We start from the raw sequence: 11,862 nt of genomic DNA, 5'->3' as shown, positions 1-11,862 counted from the left end.
TACAAGTCCTTACAACAGGAGCACAGCTGTAAGCCTACAACTTTATAGCAGAATCCACTGAGAGTGGAGAAGAGTCAGAGGCATAGCTTACATGAGAAACGTGAAAGAGAATGAATTGTAACACCTGACTGTGACAGGAACGAAAAACAAAAGCTTTCTTTCTCACTCTGTCATCAGATGATCCAGCAAACCAAGCGAGCGAGGTACCCAACTGCACTAAGACCATAAGAATTGAGTGTGGATCAGGGAGCTGGGGAGAAGGGGGAAATCAGGCCTCCAGTCTCTGAAGGTTACTGGTACAAGTTATCTACAACACAATGCTAAAGCCACCCACATGGTTATTAAGGAGGCAGACACTTGCAGAGCAATGTTACACATAGAAGATGTTACACAGTTCCATGTATACATAAGGACTGTAAGCAAATGAGCAAAGAACATCTCCCTGATTAAAATAAAAAAATCCTTAAATTATTTTTCTTTCTGGAGTTGTCTGCATCAAGCTGGGGAAATTCTAGGAGCAGCAGAACTACTGAAGTCAGACCACACAGAAATTTGCAGGAAGCACCCAACATGGATCATGTCATTTAAATGACCATAGCTGTTTGTGGTGTCTCAGAATACCCATGCTGACCATGAAGAAGCACATGTTTGCTGGCTGCCAGCCTGTCAACACAAGATACACAAGGTTGACTTCTACACTTTTGTCTCAAGTTGCAAGTTTTTTATTCTCTTTCCTAGTCACAAGAAGAGAATAAATGAGGAAGAGAAAAGAATGAGATACTATATAAACTCCATTCCCTTGGCACGTCAGGCTAGAAAATGTACACATTTTTGTGACAATTAATTGGAATTACTTTTCTATCCAAACAATCACATCATATTCAGTGGTGTCTTTTATTCTGAAATTGCTCTTTATTTCTCTTCCTTTGCACTACTAGTCTAAAACATCTTAAGACTGTTAGATGGGTGGAAAGTTCTCTACACATGCCCAGAAAGCTTCAAGAACAAATAAAAATAAAAACCAACAAAACACTCCACCCACAACCCCCCCAGCATACTGTCCTGACAGACTGTATTTTTCAGAAGTTAAATTTAAAAGGTTAAAGGTTAAGTACTTTTTGTCACACTCAAGAGAATAAAGATACCTTTCTTACCCAGAAAAGCAAATGAGTCACTGTGTCTTGTCTTGAGAATATACCTCAACATGAACTTGCTAGATTCCTTCTTTGACTTGTGGACATGTTTACTACAAAGGGAAAAGCAGAAATTTTGTTAATAGTTAGAATATCTTTTCATTTAGACATTTACTGTTAATCACTGACATCAAAGGGATATTTTAGTACTTATTTCTGAAATGTGTCCATTTAATTGCCTGCTCTTTATACATTTTTAATGCATATTAACATAAACAAAAAGCTTCACAGAACTTGCTTTTTCTATATATTAACAACATTTGTCAAGTACAGTCATGAGGAGGACTCTGAAATAAAACTTTTGATAACCAAGAGCAAAGCCACAGTATCTGGATCATTGAAGTGCCAGGCACAATGGGCATAATCAAGCCTATGAAATGGTTTCCCCACATTTTGGTCTCAAGTTGTGTCTGGCAGTACTGTCAGATCACCACATACTGTGTCTCCTCCTTGTTTCCAGCTGCTACATCACATCAAAAGGCAGCTAAAAATACACACTTTTCTAATATTACTTTTCCAGGTAAGCAACTGCTGCACTCTCCACAAGGATGTTATATGATTGTGAAGCAAGAGCAATATGAACCATGATTCTAAAAATGGGAAAGTGGAATACAAGACAAGTTCTTTATTAAAAGAGTAGGTCAGCACTTCCCTAAAATAATCATCATTGTTTTTCAGAAATCCAAGAGGAGTTGAGGGATTTAATATGCTCACACCACTGTTAGAAATCTAACAGTAACAGAACAGAGAAGATTAATTTGCTTGTCCCTGCTAGATTCAAGCCCAGGATAGCAGTAAGAGTTAACAGAAAACACTGGGAACTTATATTAAAGCTTTACACACAGAACAGGAAGAAAAATATTGAAATGTGATGCACATGTACTTCAACAAAAAGCTACAGGGTTGAGAATCACTAGGTGGATATTAAAAGTTAAGATTCCTAGGTAGAAAACTCCAGAGCAATGGCAGGAAAGTCCAAGTATTACCAGTTTCCATTCCCTTCTGGAGTCACTAAAATTGCTGAAACATTTTTAAAGTTAGGGCACGCTATTGCTATAGAGATTCCATAAAAGTAACCTTTTCAGAGAGCAACAGTGTGACAAGTACAAAGTATTCATACCAGATGCAGCTCAAAGCACAAGTACAGTTCTTCTGCAACTGTAACATTTACTCTCATTTCTTTTGTTCTGCATTATGTTCCTAGCAAGTCTACAAACACAAGACAGTCAAGCCTATTAAAATTTATTCAGTGCAAGGCCTTAACAGAGCAAATGCAAGGTAAAGTTGCTGGAATAAGGGCTATCCAACTTTAAATAAAACCTTAATTGAAACATTAGCTCATTCAGCCATCTGAAGTTCATCTTCATTGTAAACAAAACCAGCAATGCTGTTTTACTGGGCACAGGTGGCAAAGGGGCTGCATGCAAACCATTTTAACTCATCAAAAATTCAAAAATCCTACATGGATGCTTATCCTGAAGTGTCATGCCTAATGGCACCAGCTTTATATATCCCCATTCTTCTCGGTTCTGCTAAGAAACATGAGCAGTCAATACAGCACCTATCACATCACCACTGCCAGCCAGCTGACACAGCCTGTTGGACAAACTGCCAGGTGGCTCCAGGAGGCAGTGGTTTCTTTGGGAACCAGCCTTCCCTAATGGAAAACAGGTCCTTGAATTTGGGCACATTGTCTCAGTTAAACATCTCAGACTTGTGTTAGAATAAAAGTTGAGTCACTGGTAAAGTATTTAAAATTCAACCTAGTGATTTTAAATTACTTTAAATCAATGTGCAACAGATGTGCGGTTTCACAGATTTCTTGTGGCAGCACTGAGCTTAACAAAATAAAAATTATTTCTGAACTGGTTCTAAAGCCATCCTAGTTTTACAAAGGAGCACCGCCTGTGGTTATTCTAGCCTAAACAGGAAATCCATTTCATTCCATCAAAATCCACAAAGTGAATTCAACCATTTGTAGATATTCTAAGAAAAAAAAAAAAGTTTTTTCTAAGAAAAATAGAAGTTCTGCTGATGTTCTTGACACAATCTCTTTTCAACTAAAAATTATTTCTACCTACTTTGAACTGGCATAAATGATCTTAAAAATAACAGATAATAAGCACTCTATAGGGATTACAGAAGCAATGAGCAGCAATACCTTAGTGCTATATTCCCATTTGCAGTAAATTTAGAGACATTCGAATGCATGAAGTTTGCATGAGTGTAGTCTTCAAGTATTCTGAGCATACAAATGCTGAGACAACAAAGATTTTAAGCAATATGATAAAGCTACAGTTACAACTTGTTTGTAATCCTAAAATACCACATATTAACAGATTACTGTGAAAATTCAGACCATTCTTTCCAGAAATGTCACAAGATCTAGGCAGACCTTTCTGCCTGTGACTTCGTAGGAACACTATTCAAAGTCAAGGCTGTGCTCTTTCTGAAAGATAATACACTCGTTTCACTCACAGTTCACCCAATTTAAAATTTACCCAGTATGGTTTATTATATTCAAAGTACTAACTCCTAACAATGTACCATCTTCACAAAAGATGATATACTGCCCAAAGTATGATACCTTACAGAACAGGCTTAAAAAAAAAAAAAAAAAGAACCTACGAGATTATTTGTTTTGGTATTTTTGTAAGACAATAGCTTCAAAACACAGAAAGATAACAAGGTCAAAACATTGAAGGAATACAAAACCAGACACTTGTTATAAGTCAAAACCCCAGTAACCTGACAGCAGAAGGAAAAGAGGGCAGGGAAATAAATCAGTCTCTCTGCTCAGCTCAGTGTTAGCTGGAGCCTACACAGGCAAACCGGCTACCACATTCCACAACCCTGGTGCATGGACCACGGAGGTACAAGCAAAAGACTGGAAGGAAACGCTGCTTCTATTTGTGTCATTCCTTAAAATGATTTGCTTAGCAGTGACAAGAGACTCTTGATGAAGACATTTGCTTCCATTAAGGGATGCTTGCTGAAGAGGTCACTGTCCCATCTGCACGCTGCCAAATGCCCCCAGCAGGCTCCTGCTCTAGGGATGCACTAAGGGAGCTGCTCCTCAGCGCTCCTCAACCTTATTCAGTCAAAGTGAGGAAGGCTGGCAACCCCCTGCATCTGCAGTAACCCACTTGAGGAAGGAAGGGCAGTACTAAGGATTACAAAGCAATTTCCTCCCTTCCAATGCACATTCCAGAAATAATGAATCACTACTGTAATACTAGAGATAACGTTTCTTAAAAACATGGAATTTGTTGGCTCAAGAGGAACCATACATTTTTCTACACACACAAAAATGTGCTCACTGCAGACAGCTCAAAGAGCTAATTTAGAGGCCTGGGAAGAAAAGGTGGCTGTTTTTTAACTAAACAAGGTAAAGGGGCCAAGTGCTCATGAAAGCCTTATTCGGATAAAGTACTACTGGTTTTTAACTATCAGGCTTTGATAAATTGTGCAGTTGCATAGGAACATGAATACAAAGGTTTGAATTCCCAAACCAAAACTCAAACCTGCCAGAAAAGAGGTAAAGATACAGAGCTACAATTCCAACAACACACAGAATTGGCCTAAGTCATCACTGCAACCAAAAGAAATGGCGTCAGCCTCTTCCTGGCCACCTGTGCTGGTGCAGGAGGTGGTCTGTACACCATATGGCTGCTCAGTCAACCAGCTCAAGGAACTGACCCAGACTGAAATGAATTCTCAGAAAAAGTCTCAATCATTTACTCCATCTGGTTTATGACTTCTGTACAAACATTCAAGTTAACACATGGCAGGAGCAGATGAGGAGGGAGGAAGCAGCAGCCAGGGCAAGACTGCTTCCTTCCACAGCAGCACTGGTTAGTTCTGCAGAATTTATTAAATTCTTAGATAGCTACTTTGAAGAGAAATCTCCATTCTCAACTGTGGGGCTCTGGCTGGAAAGAAAGAGATTAGGACTCTACTTAAGATGCTGCTTTGAACACTTGTATTGAAAGTTTCGCCACTGAAAACATTTACTTCAAAAATAAAATGCTGAGTTGGCTTGATGCATTCTGCTAGATCACAAGGAAAGCTGACAGTTTCAAGGACTTAAGCTGGCAGATTGTCAAGTCAAAGCCAAATAACAGTATTTTGCCATTGCTCCAACCTGGAGTAAGAAGTAAACTCCTCCCCCTCCTTGGTGCAGATTTGCATTGAGCAAAAAGCAGTCTTAGCTTGGACAGCTGATGTTCTGCCAGTTTCTTCCCAAGCAGCTACACATTGGTAACTTCAGTCCAAAAATACTGCTCCAAGACTTTCAATAGTGGGAACATTCTTATAAGCCCCTTACTAGGCTTTGGGTTTCCAAATGGACAATTTTGGGACTATGTGTGTTCACCTTGGATTGAAAAGTACTGTACAGCTGCTATCCATTTATTTGCTGTTCAGAAAATCTGAAATCCCTGAAGCAGACAAGCCATCAATAGATGATGAACATAGAACAAATAGAACAATAGAACAAAAGTTATGGCACTGAATCACAACTAGAGACAACTGCTTTTTAAATACTTCCCTCCACTTACACAAGTCTGGTAGGTAATAAACATCAGAGGCAAAGCTGGTAGTTCTAATTATGTAAGAATCACAGAGCAAACATGAGTTTCAGATATTAAAACAGAAATAACACTATACAGATTTACCAAGAACTCCACATAGTGGTAGATTTCTATGCTAAAAACAGCAAATTCAAGACAATGGCACACATTAATTCCAAGTAAAGAAACCTTCAAATCATTTAGGCAGTATCATAATGGCAGCCACTCATTGTAACATGTAAATCCACACAAGCAACATTAAATGAAAGCAGTTTCCTTTAAACTACCTCTATATACCCCAAGCAGGCAATTCAATTTCACCTTAACATAAAAAAAAAAAAAGAGCGAGCATTAAGTTAGCAAGGTAAAGTACCTGCCATGAAAGGGAACTCCAGGTGTGATTAAGTGTAAGTAATGGCTCCCATACTGCTAGGTTTAACTCTTCTCACACAGAAACTGCCACTATACTTTTTTTAAATTCATGTGGATAGAATAAATGCTTCCAGTCAATACTCAAGTTAAGTACAGCAGCCCTCTTGATGACCTCTGCAAAAGCCATAAATATTCCAAGAAAAGTTATGGAGCTCTCCCCTAGCAGAGAAGAATTTGTTTCTACTTCTAAGAACACTAATGAAGTATATCCTCCTCTACAAAGTTCTATAATATAAATAGGTATCAAATTGATAAAAAGAGTGATCTAATGGTTATTTGTATGTAATTCTTGGGAGTTCTGAGTTAAGAAAAAGCATACCTGAATAGCTGTGCCTCACTAAAAGCCGAGGAAATTGGAAGCTAAGTTGAAAAGATGAGTCAAATCACATCCCACATCTTTGACAAGCTCAGTAAAAACATCCAATTTAATGTATTTTGTAAACAGAGCATTTCATTCAATTGCAAATGGCCTGTTTTCCAAACACAATCCTTCTGTTCTGGGATCAATTTATACTGGTTTAACAGTCCTATTTCTTCTCACTACATTTTTCAAAACCTCAACAGCCTGTCTAATGCCTCTCCCTCACCACTGCACCCGTGCCCCCCATCAGCTTACAGGCACCTCCTGGACACAGCTTTTCTCATGCACCTACCCACTTCCCATGTGTTCTTTTAACCTGACCAAGCAAAAGATCATACTCCCCAACACAAACTAGCTACCTGCCACCTCTTCTCAACTAAGAAAACCCAAGTTGTACTTGTCTTTCTCTAGCAATGTATTCTAGAATGGTGACCACATAGGAAAAAGCATTATTGCTATTCATGCAATTTGCAGGAAAAATAAAGTAGTCCTTCTTTCAAATTTAAGTGAAATGGACCCAAAAAGTTCAAAAGTTTCTAAAACCATAATAACTGAGAAGAGTAACAGCCCAAGCTGCTACCCAGCTACAGCTATGCTTACAGCAAGTAGAAGATGGCCTGAGATGGACAGTTCTAATAACAAACCCATAAAGTGACCTTCATAATGACTTAACTCCCAACTCACATTCTTTCATGCCAGAAGTTGGGCAAGTAAACTCTATCACTACAGCACCACTGTAAATCTTAGATCAGTTTCTGTACAGAATATATTTTCATAAAATAGCCTGAATATTTGAATAACTGCAGAATGAGCCCAGGGGATTTAACCTGCAAAGCATTTGGCAGGCAAGGAGTTAAAATCCTGCCTAAGACTAGCCCACAGCTGCTGTCAGCAGTCAGGCTTGTCAAGAGAAGCTCTGGGCTGTCTTGACAAGACTAATTGGCAGCAAGCACCTGGCTCCCCAGGCTGGGCCTGGGGAAGGTAAAAGAACATAAACCCTGCAAAGAAGAAGGAGAAGCAGCTGGAAGGCTGCCAGTAGGTCTAGCCTGTTTCATGTTTTCACTTTAATCCACAGGCAACTTTATCCTAGACTATACCCAGCTAGAGCTATCAGAAACATTTCAACTTCCCAGCTGAAGGAAACCTGTGCTTTGTGGTTCAGTACCTGCAGGTTCTGCCAGCGAGCATTCACCAAGCCTTGGTGTGCAGGGTCCTGCTGCAGCACAGCCAGCTGCAACATCAACACTGGCATTAAATTGCAGTGGATCTGAAATTTTGGTTTTCTAACGTCACCAAAAATTCACTTAAAGGTGTTACCATAACTTTAAAATTATGGATTAATTTGCCAGAAAATCTAAACTAAGACTGTTCTGGATATTCTGTACATTGAACAGATAAAGCATGTGCAATGACAACTTACGAACACAGCAAATTAACGTGCATCTTAAAAAAAAATGTTTAAAAATGTTGAAAGTGGGATTTCCAGAAAAGTTAAAAGACTTAAACATATTTTGACCTCTGCTAAGAATCAGGATTTCAGTGAATGTGAAGCTTTCTGAAATTCTGCCCTTGTTTTTTTTTTTCATATATTTAAAACTCAAGTGAAAAAACTTAAAGCATTAGCCTTCCAGGTTCAGCCCCCAAGATAGGAAGATCTTTCTTAGGGGTAAGGGACAAAAAAAAAATCCCTTAGTTAGTTTAGCTGACTTTGTATAACAGAACGAACAAGTGTCTAGTTATGTATAAACATACACAAAAATTGATATATGTAAAATACGTACAGCATCAATATACATCAGACTATCTTGCACAGAAACAATTCTAAGTTATAAACATTAAAAAGTCAGAACTAAATTCCTGCAAAACAAATTGCTCAGCAAATACATTGACTATGTCTTGGCCAAGTTTCACATTTTAGGTGTTTTAGTTTGCTAGTCAAGAATTCTAACAATGTTGAGCAGCACTAAGTTTCCATATCTTAAAACCCTGGAAATTTGGAAGTGTACTTGTACATAGTCTCAGTTTGAAAAACACTTAAATCAATAAGCATTAATGCCAAATGATGGTGCTTGGGAGAAGAAAAGATTACAGTGGAACCGCTTGATAGTCAACCCACTGTCAGCAGGGGAACAAACCCACCTAAAGAGCCAGACTGTGCCACTGCGCTCTCACCTGGGCACGCCACACGAACAATTGCAACATTCCTTTAACTGCTCATGATACTAAACAGTACCAATGCAGTGATCCATTACCAGTAACTAAAGAGAAAACACCTCAGGGTAATGAGATTATAAATTACTGTGTTTAGAGTTACTTTTCTAGCAATAACAAAAAAATGTTGCTCTGTCTGACAGCAAAGGGTCCAGCCCTTTGCAACACCTGCTCTCCATTTGTATTTAAAGACTACTAGTGAGTAATCTAGAGGCCCTCTTGGTGTCTACTCATGAGCTTCATGACTCAGTGTTTAAAAAAAAAAACCCAAACAAAACCAAATAAAAACACCTAACCAAAAAACCCCACCCCAAAACCAAACGAAGACAAACAAACAAAAAAAACCCACCCACACCACACTTTCCTTGCGCCATGAAAACAGGAATGCCCATGACTCAAAACATAGGATCAAGACGTACAATAAAAGCTTCAAGTAATAATATCTAACCCTTCACATAGTCAGAAATGTAAGACTATGACTAAAAGCACAGGATATGCATTACAGAGACTGAACAAGCACTGATAAGAAAATCAGGTCTTTCCTCTTAAGAGCATCAGTTGCCTCAGTCCATTACAACTGAGGTGCTAAGTAGATTATTAAGATACTATCTTATCTTCAAGGCAATAGACTCCATTGCATAGGAGGTTGAAATAGGATAGCAAGATTGTCAAATACATGACTACATCTTTCTTCTTCATTTTACATAAAGCAATCAGTTAAATAAAAACTATTTTAATGAAATGTTTATTCCAGCAAAGAAGCACCTGTGTATGTTATATAAGTGAGCCCCCACAGGATGAAAATTTTCTAAGAAAAATATACATATTTGGTTAGCTCCTAAATTCTTCTCAAAATAAAATAGATAAATGTTTTGTCCTTTGAAATCATCTATCCAATCCAAAAGCTGACTCCAGTTATCATGCTATTAGCTAAAGGATTGTTGCAGCAAGACCCTAGCCATGAATCACTAATCCACTAATGAGTATTCCTATTAATCAAGAGGGAAATGGCCTATCTAAAAAGACAACTCACTAACCTGTGATACCACTTGTATACCTACACACCAGCTCATTCAGTATAGGAAAGATGCCTCGTATCCAAGGGCTCCTATCTGATATGGATGAATACAACTTACAGGCTGCAGGAACTCCAAGAAGATGCAGCAAAGGAACAGACTAGAAAAATGAATCTTTACAACATCATTGCCAGCTGCATGAGACTAATAAAAGCAGTAATGCCCTTTTGCCCTGTGAAAGCAGAAACTCAGTTGCATGAATGGCTTACTCTGCTTGAGCAGGAAGGTTGGACCAGATCATCCACTGCAGACCCTTCCTTCTAACCTCACCTATTCTGGGACTGTGTAATGGCTTAAGAGGCTGCATTTCACACAGGAAGAGTTTGCAGCACCACAGAAAACTGAGCAAACCTAAATCAATGACTACTGAGTGATAAACTCTTCAGAGGGCAGCTATTGAAGAGTACAGCTTTTTTCTAGGTTGTTTCTCATGAACAGAATTTAGCCATAGAAAGGGCACCCTAAGGGTAATAGTCCATGATAACTGATCTGCCACTGCTTTGATCCTATTATAAAGGGATATTCTTGCTTCCCTCCCATCCCTTTGCATCAGGTCCAATATTCATCTACCTCCATTTTCACCATAAGCTAATTGATGGAAGCACTAGACAGACAAACAGCACTTCAATGAGGAAAAAGAAGCCAGAAGAGACAAGTGACAGCATGGAGGTAGGAGAATTTCAAGTCTTATGCAAAGAGAAGAAGGGAAAAGAACCATGTCTACCAGCAGCAGTGAGCCATTAATGCTTGTTTAGCCATTTCTGTGAAACCTACTCCTTAATGTTAACCCAGATTCTCCTTATAACCTGAAACATGTTTTATTAAATGAAAGATGAATCAAAGTTTTAATTGTAAAGCAAAAACTAAAATTTAGCTTCAAGACTAACACTCATCTAGAAAAACACTGTACCCTTCAGAAGAACAGGAACTGTAACACTGTTAACAGGGAAAACTATTAATATAGAAATATAAGAAATATAAGAAATATTCACCTTTATTTTTTCAAAAAGGTGGTTCAACTGCTACTTGAAAGACCAGACATTTTCTGGTATTTTTATAAAGCACAGGAACATTTTAAGAGCACAGGAACAACCTGCCCAATAAATGAGTTCAGAAAGCTATGAACCTTAAGTATCCTCCATGATGAAAAATACTTTGATTCTTGATGTAAAAAATGAAAAAAAAAAGTAATTATGAGACATGGCAATTTCCACATCTAACTACTTTCACCCAGAGGCCAGGAATTCCTGAAGAAAAACATGTGCGGTGATCACAAGAATGAGAATTAAAAATTCTAGATTCAAAACTAGTTGAAAACAAAGAAATTTTCTTAAGATACTTATGAACAGTCACAGCTTGAGCACCCTTTGAACCATTATATAAAGTTTAAGGGTCCAAATAACTAAAACCAGTTGTGCAAGTTCAGAGATCTCAAACTCTTCTGCTACAGATCGGCAGGAATCTGCCACTTAAAGGAGGGGAGGGAGGAAAAACCCCAGAACACTGCCTAATGTTTGACTGTACACAAGGCTACAAAATTCCGATTGTACTGGCACCAGCGGCACAGAGACATACAAAATTAACTTGTAGGTAACTTAAAATCATTCATGATTTGAAGAAAATATTATTTATCTTCATAAGAATTCTTTTCAGCAGCCAGACTGGAACATTCTTCCAGCAAAATCTGTTTGCTCCTAAACTGAACCAACATGGAAAAGAAACACCTGATCCAGCAGGTACCAACTTCCCGAGAAGTTCACACTGCCACAGTGGGCTCTGCTGCTGGTTCAGAGGAAGCACAGCAATGAAACTCAGGGAAAGCTCTCTCACACAGCTGCAGGCATCTACATAATTGACACAGATTTTGCTACAGGGGAAATGCATTTGAAAAAAGAAACTTTCAGCTGTGCTGTGTCAACAGGCAAGGCCATCTTAAAGTTTAAACTAGTCACCTTAAAAACAGCAAAGAAAGTCAGTCTGCTTGGTGGCCCCTAAGTCTTTTCCCAATAGGAGGGACA

At 38.5% G+C, this 11,862-nt stretch overlaps 1 protein-coding gene across 3 annotated transcripts in view; it reads right to left on the bottom strand.

The window, feature by feature from the left end:
• Nucleotides 1–11,862, bottom strand: part of SOCS5 (suppressor of cytokine signaling 5) — a 29,197-nt gene that overhangs the window by 4,296 nt on the left and 13,039 nt on the right. For all 3 annotated transcript variants that reach the window (XM_064414485.1, XM_064414484.1, XM_064414486.1), the window contains exon 2: nucleotides 1,155–1,246. The gene's annotated coding sequence lies outside the window, so the exon portion shown is untranslated. The remainder of the gene's footprint in view (nucleotides 1–1,154; nucleotides 1,247–11,862) is intronic.

Source organism: Passer domesticus, chromosome 3 (genome assembly GCF_036417665.1).
Source record: "Passer domesticus isolate bPasDom1 chromosome 3, bPasDom1.hap1, whole genome shotgun sequence".
Taxonomy (NCBI): domain Eukaryota; kingdom Metazoa; phylum Chordata; class Aves; order Passeriformes; family Passeridae; genus Passer; species Passer domesticus.
The sequence above is the reverse complement of the archived record's forward strand: the minus strand, read 5'-3'. Positions and strand labels throughout refer to the sequence as shown.